The sequence below is a fragment of the Rhamphochromis longiceps genome, linkage group LG17 (genome assembly GCF_057381845.1).
Source record: "Rhamphochromis longiceps isolate RC_006_pf linkage group LG17, R_longiceps_female_GT1.1, whole genome shotgun sequence".
Taxonomy (NCBI): Eukaryota; Metazoa; Chordata; class Actinopteri; order Cichliformes; family Cichlidae; genus Rhamphochromis; species Rhamphochromis longiceps.
In genome coordinates, this window is record NC_140573.1 from 25,763,448 (window position 1) to 25,780,182 (window position 16,735).

Below are 16,735 nucleotides of genomic sequence, written 5' to 3' on the forward strand. Positions count from 1 at the left end.
ATATATATACACACACACACATATATATATACACACACACACATATATATATATACACACACACACATATATATATATATATATATATATATATATATATATATACATATATATATATATATATATATATATATATATATATATATATATATATATATACTTTAGGAACAGTCTAATGCCACATAAACAGATACAACCTGCACTGCCTACTCTCTGCCTCTCTTCACGTGCCCGATGAGCAGATGAAAAGGATGCTGGGTCACGGCGACGGGACTAGTTTAAAGCTCCATGTGGTGCACCGAAATCCCCTCAGTCATTCCCGTGAAAATACCACTGCTCCTCATAAATAAAATAAGTTCTCATAAATAATATAGAGAATATTGAGCTTAGAACTCATACAACAGCTGACAGTGTGGCAATGAAACAGGCTTCAATAACAAGCAAAAAAATAAAAGGTATTGTCTAGAACAGTAGTTCCCAAACTACCGTACGCGTACCCTCGGGGGTACGCAAGTGGCTGTAGGGGGTACGCGTGGGTTGGGGTTGGAGTGGGGATCAAAAGTTTTAAAAGCCGAAATTTGCGCTAATGCAGTTTTTTTTGCCTGTCAAATACATGACTATATACCACCCTCTGGTGTTCAGCAAAAAAATAGCTCTGACAAAATACATGGGCGTGATTTGCCCAAATGACTGACACCTAACAGTTGAAGTTGCCTCCAAGCATTCAGTGCAGCGCGAAAATGGACAAGTGGTTAACAAGAAAAAAAGGCCCTACCACAGAGACACCGGCCACAACAACCAATAAGCTCATATCTGAAGATGCATTTTCCAGTGACCGCACAGGTGATTGTTCAACAACAATGTGTTCGTCAGATTTGGATGCTAGCAGTGCTAGCAGGGATGTATCTGTGGTTACTAGCCAAGTGGCTAGCATAGCTGGAGCCAGCCATGTGGAAAGTGATGAAGTGTCTGATGCGGAGCGTCAAAGTGGGAGAAAGCATGACAGCACGGACTGTAACACAACCTCATCAAAGAAGCGCAAATATGATGACAATTATATTTCGCTGGGGTTTACGTGTATAAATATTGGTGGATTTCCCCGGCCACAGTGTGTTATTTGTGCAAAAGTATTGTCTCAGAACTCAATGAAACCTTCACTTTTGCGCAGACATTTAGAGACAAATCATCCCCATTTGAAAAATAAACCAAGGGAATATTTTGAGCGACAGCTAAAATCACTTTCAACAAGTAAAACCTGCATTCAGGTGCCAGATCTTATGAATAAAAACAGACTACAAGCATCTTACATGGTCAGTTACAGAGTGGCTAAAAACAACAAACCCCACACTATTGTGGAGGACCTCATTCTCCCTGCTGCTTTAGATATGGTAGGGACAATGTTGGGGGAAAAGGCAAAAAAGACGATACAGTCCATTCCATCATCAAACAATACTGTCTTACGGCGCATCAATGCAATGTCAGAAAATGTTTTACAGCAGCTACTTCTGCGCATACGCCACAGTGAATGTTATGCAATACAGCTAGATGAGTCCACGGATGTGGCTGGCCTGGCGCATCTTCTCGTATATGTGCGCTACATTCATGAAGGAACCATCAAGGAGGACATGCTGTTCTGTAAACCGCTGGAACAAAGGACAACTGCCGCAGATATTTTTCAAAAGCTGGACACATTCATGAACACACATGGACTCGTGTGGGACAGATGTGTTGGCATCTGTACTGATGGCGCACGGGCCATGACTGGGAGACACGGAGGTGTGGTTTCGCGTGTGCAAGCAGTCGCGCCAGATGCCTCCTGGGTACACTGCAGCATCCACCGAGAGGCTCTTGCTGCAAAGGGAATATCTGTCCGTTTGAAACATGTTTTGGACACGAGTGTAAAAATGGTTAACTTTGTGAAAGCCAGGCCGCTGAACTCCCGCTTATTTGCTGCGTTGTGCAATGAGATGGGCAGCGAGCATGAGACATTATTACTCCACACAGAGGTTCGCTGGCTATCTAGAGGGAAAGTGCTGACCCGTTTCTTTGAGTTGAGGGATGAACTTAAAGTTTTCTTCAGTAACCATCCCTTTGAGCTGTCTGAACATTTGCATGATGAAGAGTACCTTACCTGCCTGGCTTATCTGTGTGATATATTTTCTCGTCTGAACGAGCTCAATCTCGGATTACAAGGCGTTTCTGCAACTATATTCAATGTTCAAGATAAAGTTGAGGCCATGATAAAGAAGTTAAACCTTTGGAAGAACTGCTTGGATACAAACAACACTGAAGTCTTTCCTGTGTTGCATGATTTTCTGTGCTCTAATGATCTCACACTATCTAAAAGTGTAAAGCGCGAATGTAACGTGTACCTTGAGGAGCTGGCGGTGCAGTTACGCCGATACTTCCCAGAGACGGACGGCTCAAATGATTGGATACGTCACCCGTTCACCGCCGTGCCTACTTCGTTATCACCGTCTGACCAGGAGAGCCTAATTGAAATCGCCACAGATGGATCTCTAAAAGTTGAACACGCTCAAAAGAACCTGGCGGATTTCTGGATAGGGCTGCGCACTGAACAGCCCGCGCTGGCTAAGCGCGCTGTCAAGACTCTGATGCCTTTCGCCACCACATACTTATGCGAAAAGGGATTTTCTGCTTTAACAAACATGAAAACAAAATACAGAGCAAGACTTTGTGTGGAAAACGATTTAAGACTCAGCCTTTCCCAAATTGAGCCAAACATTGAAGAGCTGTGTGCCTCTGCTCAAGCACATCCATCACATTAAATAAAGTTCTGTTTAATGAAAGTTCATGGCCTTTATGCTCTCGACAAAAAAGTGAATTCTAATAAATCCTTTGATACACTGCTAGTATTAAGTAGTAAAGTTTGTTATTAAAACTCTGTCATTACTAAAAAATATTGATAAATTCATTTGGTGGTGAGAAATAATCGACTGTGCAGTATTTATCTTTATGCATGCGATATTGCAATGTATTTATAGACACTAATTAAGAGTCGTTCGTAGTAGGGGGTATGCGGCTGAGGGTGACATGTCTCAAGGGGTACGTGGCTGGAAAAAGTTTGGGAAGCACTGGTCTAGAACAAAGCAATTAATAAAGATTCTGCACAATTGTTATTATTCTGCTTTAACTAATATTACTTTTACTACTATACTAACTAATATTTATAGTTATCAGTGTTTTTATAGCATTTGCATGGATGCATATTACTTAGAAACTATAATTCTTGTGTGCCACGTGTTGTTTTTTAAAATATCATCTCACATGTGACGTCTGACCTCTCCTTAAAGGTTAATAGACTTATCTGAAGGTCAAAGTAGCACTGACACTATATATACAGTAGCTTTTAAGACTGAGTTTCTTAATACCATGCTTTTATTGAGAACATATAGACATATAGAGAATAATCTATGGGGATTCTAAAAATCATGGTACTTTGGACCTATGACCTTTTCTTCAAGGTCAAATAAGGTCAAACTTAAAACTATGATTAAAATTCTTCTGCCTTTGTTCCTACTGGCAACACTTAGTGAATGATACTGGTATATGGGGGTATCATATTATGTGATTACACACACACACACACACACACACACACACACACACACACACACACACACACACACAAAATGTGTGTAATCAAGTCAAAACATCTGTCAAGCTACACGTTTATGACCTCCACAGCACTACAAAGAGAAACAAAAAAAAGAAAATTAAACTAATGTATACTTCGGACTGTGGGAGGAAGTGACCAACCCTAAAGATTTAGTCAAACATTCAAGCTCCATACAGAAACGTCCCCAGGAACCTTCTTGTTTCCACCCATGATCCTTCAAAGACCAGCAGGTGTCTGTCTCTATGGGAAGACTCAGACACTTTGAACATAGAGTTCAGTCACCAGTGTTTCACGAAAAATACACACAGACATGGCACGTACAGCTTCAATATACCATGAAAATCATTCTTTTCCTCGACCCGCACCGGTGGATCTAAAGTCCACCTCAACAGATATGGATTGAATTCGACCCAGATAGCCTCAGAGTACAAACATTTACAGCACTTGAACAAGAGTATACATTTTGAAATGTTTGCATTATTGGTATTGTTCGTTTGTCTGCCTGTTAGCATTCTAGCATCCGCAGTTGAAGATATCATGTTCAAATTTTGTGTGATGGCAGAGTCACGTCACATAGCAGGATACAGTATCTAAACCCATCTTCCTCAGTGGGAATGTGATATTCATTTCCACAACCACCACCATGCATGGACACTCACAAACGTCAGACATGGAGGTCTTATTCTCCCACATGGTTATCACATTCAAGTCAACTTGCTTAAGTAGCACTCAAAATGATTAGTTAGTAAATGATTATTGTAACTAATTATCTAAATGATTATTTTTGAGTTGCTTGTCTGTTATTTCAGCCCCTAACTGAACTGATAAAAGAGGATGCTGAGTAGAGATGGCTGGATCGACCCAAATATCGGTGGTATCAATACCGCTGATACTGAGATTGGACGAGAGTTCAAATTTGCAAATTGATGATGATTCATCTCATAAATCCTGACACACTGCTCTCCCCTACATAAGCTCCCTTTATAGGTTGAAAGTACTAGTATGGTATTGGTATTGGTCTCGACAATGCTGGCCCTAAATTTATGATACCAACTTTTTTTTTAGTAAAATTATTAATAACTTTTTTGGTCTGGATGTTTAGCAGTAGTATCCAGTTCAGGTAACCTCTTACAGGTCCACTTGCTTAATGTTCTTTACTTTTTTGTGTAATTCTTGTATAATTTTTGTCTGTTTTTGGGTACCTTTCGAAAAACGACACCGTACTGTATGTCCTGTGTCTGCTTGTTCCTTTACAGAGATGGAAACTTACCTTTAACAAATGAAACCTTTTTGAAAACTCTTTGTTCATATTGTGTTGACCTGACTTCCTGCTGCTGACCAGTACAACATTCAAAGGTTGACACTTGAAGGAACACTGAGCCAAAATGCAGAAAGCTCCTGTATTGTTATTGTACGTGGTGCTGGGTTGGACCTGAGTATTAACTGCTTTCAGAAAAAGCAGTTTAGTTATTGGACAGGACATCTGGGCACCCACCGGATAGTATGCTGCCTCGTGGGGGAACGGGCTATATTTTAGGACTTCTAGTGTAGCTGACGAATATCCTGACCAAGACTTCCTCTTCATTATATTTGAATGCAGAAAGATTAAGAAAAAAAGCTAATTAAAAATTAACAATGAAAATAATACCTGATGTTTTGAGGCTACATTCTGACAAATTCAGACCCCTTTTAGTGTCAACATGGACTATCTATCTACACACAACCAAAGCCTGCACAGACACTGCATAGCGTTGACCCAGTAGGACTATAATGTAGATCACAAAGCTTTTGTTACTGTACCAATAATCATGTCCTTTATAGCTTTACTACATTCGATGGAAAAGTTAGACAAGAAATGTGGAGGAGGCGAGCAGAAATTTGGCCTTGTGTTTGAGCTCTCGTGGTATGCATCCCACCTGATTGGCCACTCTGTGAGCCCTGTAGAGTGGACGGCTCCCTACAGAAGGAGAGGAAGTTTGAGAGTGATACTGACCGATTAGACTGGCTGTTTTTTTTAGCAATTAGCAGGAAAACTAAAGCAGCCCTGTGAGTGGTTACTATGTCAACAAGCCTCAAGAGCTCAAAAAGTGCTGCAAAGACAAAAGATTTTTCCCTCCATAATGCATGCATGGTAGCTTGAATATCGCGCCATAAGGGAAAAGCGTGACTTTTAGCAAAGCATGTTGCTAGAAGGCAAGATGAAAGAATCAATATCTCTCATGTTTGTGGATTAAATATGAAGCTACAGTCTGCAGACGGCAGTGAGCTCACCGTGAAAGCAGCACATTGCAGGAGACACTGAGTCTCAATTCTCTCTAGGAAGGTTCCTAAGCCTTAGATCATGTGTACTGAACCTTGATGGAGGTGAATGGAAGCATGACCTGACAGGTTTGTCTTTTCTTTTTCTTTTTTTTTTGTCAGTATAGTGTGCAAGCTAACATTTTTTCCACTTGTTCTTCTGGGAACAAAGGAATAAAATCACTCATTCGTGGCTTCCTGAAAGGAAAGTTCCAGCAATGGTCACATGGTTTTTAAACTAGTTGATCTAACAGGGACACATGTGAGCCTTCTGCTGAAAGGGACATGCAACAATCTGATTCAGAGGGACCAAATAACCCCGACAGAAATCTGAAGAATTGTCCAGATCCACTACATCCACAGAGGGATAAAATCTGAAGTCCAAAATGCACCCCGGAGACTTTCATTCCAACTTCAGAAACGTGTCACAGCGTTTTCACAGGTGACAATACAAAGTGTTTTGCACAGAGCTCTGAGAAAAACACCGCAGCTTTAATAGCACACCTTGACATTTTAAATTGGATCTATTTTTCTGCACCAGACACTTGTTCGCTGTAACATGAAGGGGGGGAAAAACATTCTATGTTTGTGCATTACTCAAAAAAAAAGAAAAAAAAGAAGTCTTGTTATCCTTGTTATGTCTTCTCACCAAGCCACAGGCAATGCCTCATGGCTTCCTGCAGTTCTGCTGCTGACTTTACTCAGTTTTGGCAAAAAAAAAATCCCCCAAAACATTATTATATAACATTAAACTCTACGCCAGCCTTGTGTGCCTCTTTTCTTCTATTTTGAATCATTTAAAACTGCACATGTGCTGCAGAGAAAGCTGATTGCTAATAATCGTTCCACTTTCTGCTTCTAAATGCTGCACGATAAAAATTTCCTAAACACCACACTGAAAAAAAGGGACTGGCCATCTCTTGGATTTATGTAAGCATCTTGCATGTATTTAACACAATTGCCTCATGTTTTAAAGATAAATGTAACTATATAGTGTAAAAACTACATGATATGCAGAAAGGGTGTATTAAATTGTTCATATCATGTTCAGGTGAAGTAAGTCAATAAGATAGCAACGTTAAATCTCGTGAAACCACGCGTGATTTCATCTCGCGGGCTTTGGATCGTGGTTTAAAAAATGCATCCATCTCAGTCAAGTCAAGCAGCCAACTCTACGTTTTTTGGTATGTCTTGATTTTTTGAATTAATGTTTACCATATTTCAGCCAAATGTAGTTAAACGTCTAAAGTGCCGCCATGTAACATGCTAAAAAAGAGCCGTTAGCTTATTTGCTGTTTTATCTGTTGTCAAAGAATTGGCGCTTTTTCATTTGAATTTGTCTTTGGCACAAGAGCCGTAATATCACATTAAACCTAATTGCGAGGCACTCATAACATAATTTGGTTTTCTGTGTGAATAGATTTGTCAACTGACTCTTCAGTTACATTGTGTATTTACTGCACCGTGGTGTTAGTGAGATTTTGGACATTGAACAGCTTTAGCTAATATCATCAGCGGTATTATGCTAGCTTACATCCCTACCCCTCCTGCCCTCACCTGCTGTCCTTTTGTTTTTGTTTTTGTTTTTGTTGATGCACATTGAGAGACCACATCTATTCTGCATTTCACCAGGAGTCAGCTGATGGATTGTGGGTTCAAGGTGTTATGGTAAGAAAGTATATTCTATTTTCGCTTAAGGTTTCTGTAACTTAATTATAATAGGTTTTTTATAATTATTAGGTGCATGCATACTCAAATAGACCACCCTATTAATACAACTGAGAAATCCAAAATCTGCCATAGGTTTAACTTATACCTGTATGTATTGTCAGAAAGGTGATTACTGGACTCACATTAATGCACACTTGAACTAAAATGAGGTTGTAACTTGTGGGTTCTTGGGTTGCAAATCAGAAATAAACATCTTTGGATTTTTTTAATCCCATAAGATCTGGAAACACAGTTTTTATTCAACAAAACATTACTGATTATTAACCAAGCACAGTGCCTGCTGTTATTTCAAAATAATTTTATGTCATTTCAGATGAAATGCAGCATTCCAGTGCATCCCAACCATGCCTTTACAGTCAAGGTTTCTGACGGAGCTGAGTTTCTCTCTGACAGTCTGCTGAAAGTGTTTGCAAAGTGATCGGGGGAACAGGGCACAAAGCTAAAGGATGTAGCTGCCATAATGACAGTAAGAACTTTAAAATTCTTTAACTACAAAGTGTATATGTATTGCATTAGGTCAGTAAAAGATTTTTATGCTGCATCCATTGAAACAGTCAACTATTACCTGTGAGTACTGATTCCACCGAAAGGATGCCATAATTTTCGTCATGCATTTACTGGCCCACTGAGAAAAATTGATCTTTTTAAAAAAATAAATGTTCTGGAAACTATATATCCATAAAGTTGATGTCAAACAGGAACTTTTGATATTGCTTTGTAGATGCTGGTGTTGCATGTTGACTGGTTTAAGTTTTTGTCTGGGATCATTTTCTTCTGTGCTACTGAAAAGTTCACAAATCTCTGTTTTCTTTGTTATAATACTTTAGGATGACATTAATGCTCGAAGGGAGTCCCTCATCAAAGTGCTCCGCATCTGTGTGAAAGACAATTGCAACATCTTGGTGCAGGAGTTCATGGTGAGTGTTTTATGAGTAGATTGTGGCTTTGCAACATTTAAAAATGCATTTAGTTATCCACTTGATCCTCATTGGACTGGTTAGGACCAGTAGTCCTCTTTAATAATTTGAAGTTCACATGAGGCCTAGTAGTGAACTCGGCCACCGGCCCTTGAGGCCCCACCCCTGTATTAGGGGTCACATCAGTGTGAAAAAACTTTAAATTTGTCATTCTAGTGAACAAAGGAAAATCCCACCAATATTTACATTAGCTTTTGTTTGAAAAAAAAAAAAAAGACCAACAGCTAACCAAATTGTGGGGCTGAAAGTCTAAATTCTAACATCTTCTGAGTGACAAAACCTGGATTTCTGATGGGCCGGTGTCTTTCTAACAAAAACTAATGTAAAATTATGTTTTTCACCCTCTCTTAGAAACTCTGTTAGACCATGAATGGCAGCATGGCAGGCCACTCTTTGGCTATAGCTATTTACTATGTTGCTTGCATTGGTTTAAATTACTCTAACATTAGAACTGGTAGATTCAAAAGAGATGAGTTTAAAAGGGAATCTTAAAAAAATGTTTTGTGTTTAACCAGGACTTGACTGAGGCCACTGCACAGATTGAGAAAACCACAATGAACATCTGTCTCCAGAGGATGCACCAGGCAATGACTTTTCTGATGTTGGCATCATCATCGAGGGTATAGTAGTTCTTCAAGATCTGGATAACGTGACCTTTGCAGTAGCCATGCTGTTTGGACCTTTTTTATTCCTTCAATATGAGTTACCCATCACAACTCTGCTACACTTTTGAGGTGATTCAAAGGGTGGTAATGGAGTTGGAAGCAACTCAGCTCTCAAGAAAAGTTCACAACTAAGACAAAACTGCTCCTGCAACGAAAGCTCACTGTTATGCATGTGAGGTGACCAGCTCTAGGTGAGAAGACATTTAAATCTCACACTTGTTCTGCTGCATTTTTGAAGCTCAATTCCAGGAACAGATCGCAGGGTTCATTTTTATATACACTGCAACTGCCATGAGGACGAGCCGTTTTTTTGTTGTTGTTGTTGTTTGTTTTTCCTTTTGCTCTGTACAAGTTTTCTGTTTGGCAGCATTTTTAAATTTCTCTTTGTATTTTTTCTTTCTTTTACTAGTGAAGAGATGTAGCATGAACAGTTATGCAGTCTAAATATCCCATATGGGCCGTGTGAAATGGTATTTTCAGTTTCATTCAGTTGAAGTAAGGAACGTTGAATATTTCTAAGTGTGCTGTTTTGAACCAAGATGTCACAGTATGATCAGTGCTGTAATTTTTGACAGTCACTGTATCAATGTTATTTTTGCATCTCTTGAATAAAGGTTTTGACCTGCAAGTGCTAATTTCTTTAGTTATTGGGGTAAAATGGGTAATGTTAATAGGAAGGTGTTTGCCAATTCAGTAACCTAATTTAATGTTAATGGAAACTAACATTACCTCAAATTGTTTAGTTATAATTGTTGTTTAACTGAATCTTGACGTCAGAGGCCTTAAATAGAATGTTTTGATTTGTTCTTTCCCAACATTTTTCAAAAGAAAGAGTCTAATTTCTTTGCTGTGATTGATTCCAGAGAACACGGAAGAACTGACATTATTTAACTGTTGATTTATGTAGATTCAGTAGTGGAGTAATGTCAGTTTAATTCTTTACCTACTGTCAATGCAGTGAAATTAGACATTTTGTTTTGAAAGGTTACTGGTGGATGCCAGCAACCATCTTGGAAGAGGACAATATAATCTGTTATAAGGCCTCCATTTGAAAATTGTGTATTTGATACTAGAATATAATAGCAAAATGTAATTTGAAGATAACATGTAGTATTTAAGTGACCAAGTAGTATTGGGTAAAAGTTATTGAATGGTGTTGGGATAAAGTGAGAAAATTGTGAAGGATTAAAATATTTCAAGAGCTCAAATTACTTCATCAAAACATGTTTAAGTCACATTTTATCAACACAAATTGCACAGGTTTATTGAACATGAATAAATTGTGTTAATTTAACTCAATTGTTTAAGTTGCTGCCAAAGCAAAACATCTGTGTGCAACAAATGTCCACCATTGAATTAAGTAAATCCAACAACATATTTTTTTCAGTGCAGGGTGACATCTTCAGAACTGATTATCCGTCCAAACAAGAATGACCCTGCGCAAAAGACAGAAATCAGAAAATATTCATAATTAAGGAACAGAAACATCGACTAACAGTCAACATGAGCCAGTGCCTTCCTGTGTATGTAATTAATGGCTCATTATACAGCCGTTAATTACATACACATGTTAAAGACAAGGTCTTTTTAGTGAAGAAATGCAATAGTCTGGGCCGCTTGAGATCAATCCCAGGGCATAATGGGATTCGTGATCAATGCCATCCTTTTATATGACAGACAGCAAATCCCGCCTGAACGGTTTTAACCCTCAGGAGCAAAGATTGCTCAGTTCCATAATGCCCAACCTTTCAAGAGCCTCCTCAGGAGAACTGTACGCCAAAGAAAAACTACAATTGAGAGAACTAATTGTGACATGCCGGATGCCTCTGCTGCTCTGAGGTGCAAGTCAAGGTCGGTAAGGTCGTCGAAGCTGTGAAACATCCAGACGTGCAGGTATTGCAGCGGCGGCCACCTGACGCAGCCTGCTTATTTTTTTCCGGAGGAATGTCCAATCGATTTTTCCTTAGCGAGAAAGTGGCGCTCTCCCCTTGTCAGAGAGAAAACTCTGCTGGAATATTAACAGGTAGTTACCATGGCAACAGGCGGCTGCCAGCGATTGGCTGAGTGTTTTTTTGTCTCCTGCTTACTTTGCTTTACTGTAAGGTGAGCACACGTACACAAGAAAACTCAGAAGCCCCTGAGTCAAATACACAGACGTAACAAGCATTTCATCAGAGGGGGGATGACTGAGTGCTCCAACAGCTACGCAACAGAGACATTTAATCTCTAATCAATAATGAATAAATGGACTTGGGACTCAGACCAAATTAGCAGTAAAATGGTCAAAATGATTAAATGGCTGAGCTAACTGCCTATCTGCAAATGTCACCCACAGATCCATGACCCAGCCCACACGGTGAAGGAAAGTGCACAAAAAAACAGATTGTGTGCAGTCCTTTTGTGCCTTCATGCAACAGGCTTCATGGCTTATCTCAAATGTAGTTTCAGCTTGTGAAGATTTATAACTCAGCAGTTTGAAGAGTGAAATACAATGTCTTCTTGGAAGCAGGCCTCGCCATTTGGTCACACGGGTAGCTAGTTGTGTAAGTTATTTTGTAGCGCCTAGCTAAATGAGTTGGGGAGAGAGTCGTGAATTTAATTTTAAATGCTGCTTTACTCACTTATCTAACATCTATCTGTTCTATTTCTATGCTTCAGCAGCTGGAGCAGACCAATCAGGCCATTTGGAGATATCACTAACTGGCCTGATCAATCTCTCTCTTCTGCGATGTCTCTTTTGTCTTGTTTCGCTTCCCTTGCTCGCAACCGGTCGCAGCACATTCAATTTCATTTTTAATTCAACTCTGTTTTTTTTTTATATAGAGCCAACGCACAACAACAGTTGGCTAGAGGTGGCTTCTATTGTAAGGTAAAAGAACCTACAGTAATACAGAGAAAATCCCAACATTCAACAGTGGAAAGGGTAAAACTCCCTTTCAACAGCAAAGAACCTTCGGTTGCCCTGCCCTTAGCCTGACTATGCCGAAGGTTATTTCCTGTTAAAAGGAAGATTTTCCTTCCCACTGTTGCCAGGTGTTGATTTATGTTGTTGATCACTTAAAAATAGTGATTAAGTCTATGAAATTAGCAGAAAAGCAGAAGCCAAAACCTCAGCCATTTTTTCTACTCCCGGCTCTGCATGATGCCAGTGGATGGTCATCTCAGGCACACAGGTCTGGCTGTTGGCACATAAGGCCCACCCACTTGCTGTTCAATCTTGTTGTTTAGGAGGGGCAGCCAATCAGCAGAAAGACGGTTTAAAAGGATGGGTGACCTTCAAGGGAGAGCAGTTAAAACTGCTTTTTTTAGACAGTGCAAGGGGAATACCGAGCTGAAAATGAAATCCTCTCAATTCATATCCTTAACTACAAAAAAAGAAAAAGCTTGAAAGCGTACTAATTTTGTTTAATTAATATTAAATAAAGCATCCTTAAACTTAATTTAAAAACTTTAATTAGCTTGAAACGAAACATTTTCATATCCTTACTTGACGTTTTAAACTTTGCATATGTGGAAATCCAGTTTGACAGATCTTCACCATTCACTGATTAGGCTGCACTAAATCATGGATATTATTTCAGTTTGGTGCTGAGGCCGTATTCTGTCATTGCCCTTTCAAAAGTGTTTATTTCACTGGCTTCTGTGCTGGGTGCCTGTGCTTTCTGCAGACAGACAACACAAAGGCTACAAGAAAGTATGACTATTATCTTCCTCACAGCTCTTAATGGAAACCCTTGTACTCTTGCACCTTAAAGGGGAGACATGGAAGCACTGCAGTTCTTATAAAACAGAGCTCATTGAAGATCAAAGAGGAATATAAATCTTCTCCTATACACTGGAAACATTTAAGCAGCAAAAAGGTTTAACCTGCTGTTCCACCGCAATTCTCTCGTTTTACTTGTAACCAAATGTCGGCGGGTTTCTTGGTAGTTACTGGAGTCCACTGAATTATGCCACGTGTAACTCTTGGCCAATATTTGAACACTTGCAGAGAGTTTATTGCAAAAGCTATACTATTGTTAGAAGCTGGATTTTAACCAATCAAAGGAAGTCTGCAGTGGCCACTTCCATGTGTCTTTATAAGTGTAACCTATCAGTGATTGAATCAGCATTTCGTCTCATCTATCTATTCATTAGAGGTCAAATGATGCACTGTTTTCCATCACACTCGTTTCCAGTGAAATCTCCCCCCTCTCTGTAATGTCTGCCAACAACATGGGCCCTCACATCCTCATAAATACATCACAGCAAACAAGCACATCCGATACGAAAACACATACAGATGTCTCGACTTGGAACTCTGCAGCGTGCGCTCATCTGTTTCAAACTGGCTGCTTTTCATTCAACTTTACCTCCACAGACCCTTTCTGCATGTTTATAGACAGATTTGCATATTCTGAGATGTGCTTCTGCAGTCCTCGGCTAAATTTATGTGTCTCTCAATTAGTAAACTTTTTTTAAGTTTCTGTAAAATCCGCCTCAAACTGATGGTGCGGTGCTCAGGTTTGCATCGCAACCAGAGCTGCAAATCACAGCAAAGGCTTTTATTAATTACTTTTAAAGCAAACATGCTAACTTTGATAGTCATGCGTAAAGCTATATTACGAAAGTCAGTTTCCTCGTCTTCCCCATCCTTCTGCTCGTGACCCCGTAGTCAACCTTATTGTGACAGAGATTAGAACAGAGAAGAAAAAGTATCTGAATTCTTAAAACGCATCTGAAGGACAGCTTGCTGGAAGAGCAATGATTGAGGATGCACAGCTGCATCCTTGTCATTTTCAACTGTCCTATATACAGTCACTTCATAAGGTTCAACTGCTAAAGTGCTCATTAACTGTTTCCCCATATACCCTCATATATACATCATCATAAAGATGTGATCTGACGACCATTAGACTGTGCTCCAGACTTTTCCAAGAGCAGTAAGCTCTATAAGCAGAGTTCATCTTCACTAACTTCTTCACTAACACAGTCGTTTTGTTCTGGAAGCAGATCGGAAGTATGAGAGAAATCGCTTAGTTCAGAAAATAGAAACAAGGTTCTCGCCTGGTAGGCGTCCAAGAGAGGAAGTGTTTTTGCAAATATCTAATCAGCCAATCATGTGGCAGCAGCTCAGGACCTTTAGACATGTAGACGGGGTCAAGATGACCTGCTGAAGCTCAAAACAGACAGGATGGGGAATGTAGGTGATTTCAGTGATGTTGAGCTTATGGGATGGTTCTTGGAGTGAGATGGGCAACTGGGATTTTCAGAGAATTACAGATTTACAGAGAAAAGTTCCAAAGTGCTTCAAGCTCATAGGAGTTACTAATGAACACTAAATAACATCAAGGTATGCAGAAGACCATCTCTGAATGCCACATAAAACCTTGAAGCAGACGAGCTACAGCAGCAGAAGACCACACAAGCTCTCAAGAATCTGAGGCTAGCAGTTTGCAGAGACTATAAGGCACAAACGTGCCTTACTTTGCTCCCCTTGTGTCTCTTTCTTGTCTCCTCTGTTCAGACCTGTGGATGAAAGAAGGTGCCGAAAGAAATCGAGGATGCACAATCTGAGAAATGGCAATGGAAGTTTGTCTAAAGATAGAAGAAAGGACCCACAGACAACAACAACAACAAAAAAATCAACGTTTAGACAAAAAAAAGCAAATTCATGAGATATTGGCTGCAGCGTGAGAGCTGATTTCACACTCAGGTGTCACCAACTCAGCCATCGCTGGTCTGGTAATCAAACAAAATGAGAAAATAATACAAGCAGAAAGTCAACACCTTGAAAAATGGCTGAGAATAGTTGAAATTACAGAAGTAAAACGTCTTACTTTAATATTCTACATAAGGAGCTGGCTAACAGACTTGTCAAGGTGGCACTAATTTTAACTACTTTATATACTGTGTGCAAAAAAAGGACTCATAATGAAGGCTGTCATATAAATGTAGAGGAAAACGTTTTGTTTCCCTCTGAAATGTGGTGGAGAAGAAGTATAATAAAATATAAATGCCACAGAGCGTCTAAAAAGTCACCTTTCATATGTGAAACCAAATGGCTCTCTGCCTCGTTTCACCTTTTGTGGCCTCGCCTGCATTTCAGCGGCAATCACCGAGAATAGCTTTGATAGGAAGAACTGAGCACTGACTTTATTCTGTATAAATTGTGAGCAGGTAGAAAAGCTGAGCTGTGACCAGCGGTGGATGAAGTAGTCAGATCTATTGCTCAGGAAAAGCCACAAAAATGTAAGAATGCCCTATTATAAGCACAGATGCTCATTTAATTGGAGCGGTTCAGTGAAAATAACCATCATTATGTGTGAAATACACAACACTAAAGTGCTGCTGAAAGTTGAGGTGCAGTTCCTCTAAAGGCCAATAGAGGCTGGCTCCAAAAGCAAGTCAATCCCCATTTGGTCCTATTTTAAAACACCTAACTTTGTAGCAGTCTTAAATGTGTTTACAGCCTGTTACATGACACATTTTGGTCTGTTAGCTCATTTTGCACTTCATAACAGTCTGAATAACAGTCTGAATCTTATATATCTCACCCGTTTAAATTACTTTAGGCTTAAAGTTATGCATAATTAATCCTCTTAGATTTGAATTATCACCTGTGACACTCCAGCACTAGTTCAAACCCCTATATTTTGGACAAGAGCATACATAGATTCATTTTTTATATTTATCCTAGCACTAATTAGCCTGTATCTATAGCTGTGCAGTGGATGCACCTTGCTGATCAAGCATACTACCCTCTTGTCCAAATAATCTCACTTTAGGGCTGAAAAACCAAGATGACCATAGCTTGAATGCTCCGCAAACCAACGGGGGATGCTGTGTCTGTCAAAAAAAATGCTGTACATATTTCCACTTTCTGCTGCTGAAGCCTGCTGTAGATACGATTAACTTCCTAAAAGCGACAAACATATGGCATCAAGTGTCGATGATGTCTGAACTTTCACTCATTTGCCTCTACAGTACTGCTGCATACTGTAAACGAGGGCAGCAATTACCAATAACAGGAGACATATTTTTGCAGGGCGAAAGGTGCTGCACCAGATGGCCTTCCAAACGACTTTCTGCTGTCGTGCCGAAATCAACAGCAAATAAGGAACGAGAGCATGAGAGGCAGATTTAATTGGAGTGAACTGGAGCAAGCGTAAGCTGTAGTATGCCATGTGATGTATCCATATGCTCCTTATCATAATTTACACCTCTGCAAAAAAACACCAAACATCATGAATGTGGCGTGTTGGGTTGTTTTGCGTTGTTGCTCCCGAGTCATCGACATCATGAGGACTCTAATCCTTCATCGCTTGCGGCACTTTTATCATGCCAAGCCAGATGGATTGCAGGTGCCGTGCCAGATGCCTTACTATATTTACAAGCATCATCTAGAACACCAGGCCATATATGGGCATGATTTAGATCAGCCA

The 16,735-nt window shown here is 39.7% G+C and overlaps 1 protein-coding gene and 1 long non-coding RNA gene across 3 annotated transcripts in view; one reads left to right on the forward strand and one right to left on the reverse strand.

Annotated features, from left to right (window-relative positions):
- LOC146649784 (ankyrin repeat- and BTB/POZ domain-containing protein 3-A) overlaps positions 1–16,735 on the reverse strand; it is a 287,069-nt gene that overhangs the window by 109,616 nt on the left and 160,718 nt on the right. The gene's annotated exons all lie outside the window — the stretch shown is intronic.
- LOC146649786 (uncharacterized) lies at positions 7,104–10,699 on the forward strand. Of its 2 annotated transcripts, XR_014908134.1 has the most exons (5): positions 7,104–7,122; positions 7,543–7,606; positions 7,983–8,135; positions 8,497–8,586; positions 9,162–10,699. It is a non-coding gene; the product is annotated as an uncharacterized LOC146649786 (long non-coding RNA). The 2 variants fall into 2 exon arrangements; XR_014908133.1 differs by lacking the exon at positions 7,104–7,122 and having other exon boundaries at positions 7,476–7,606.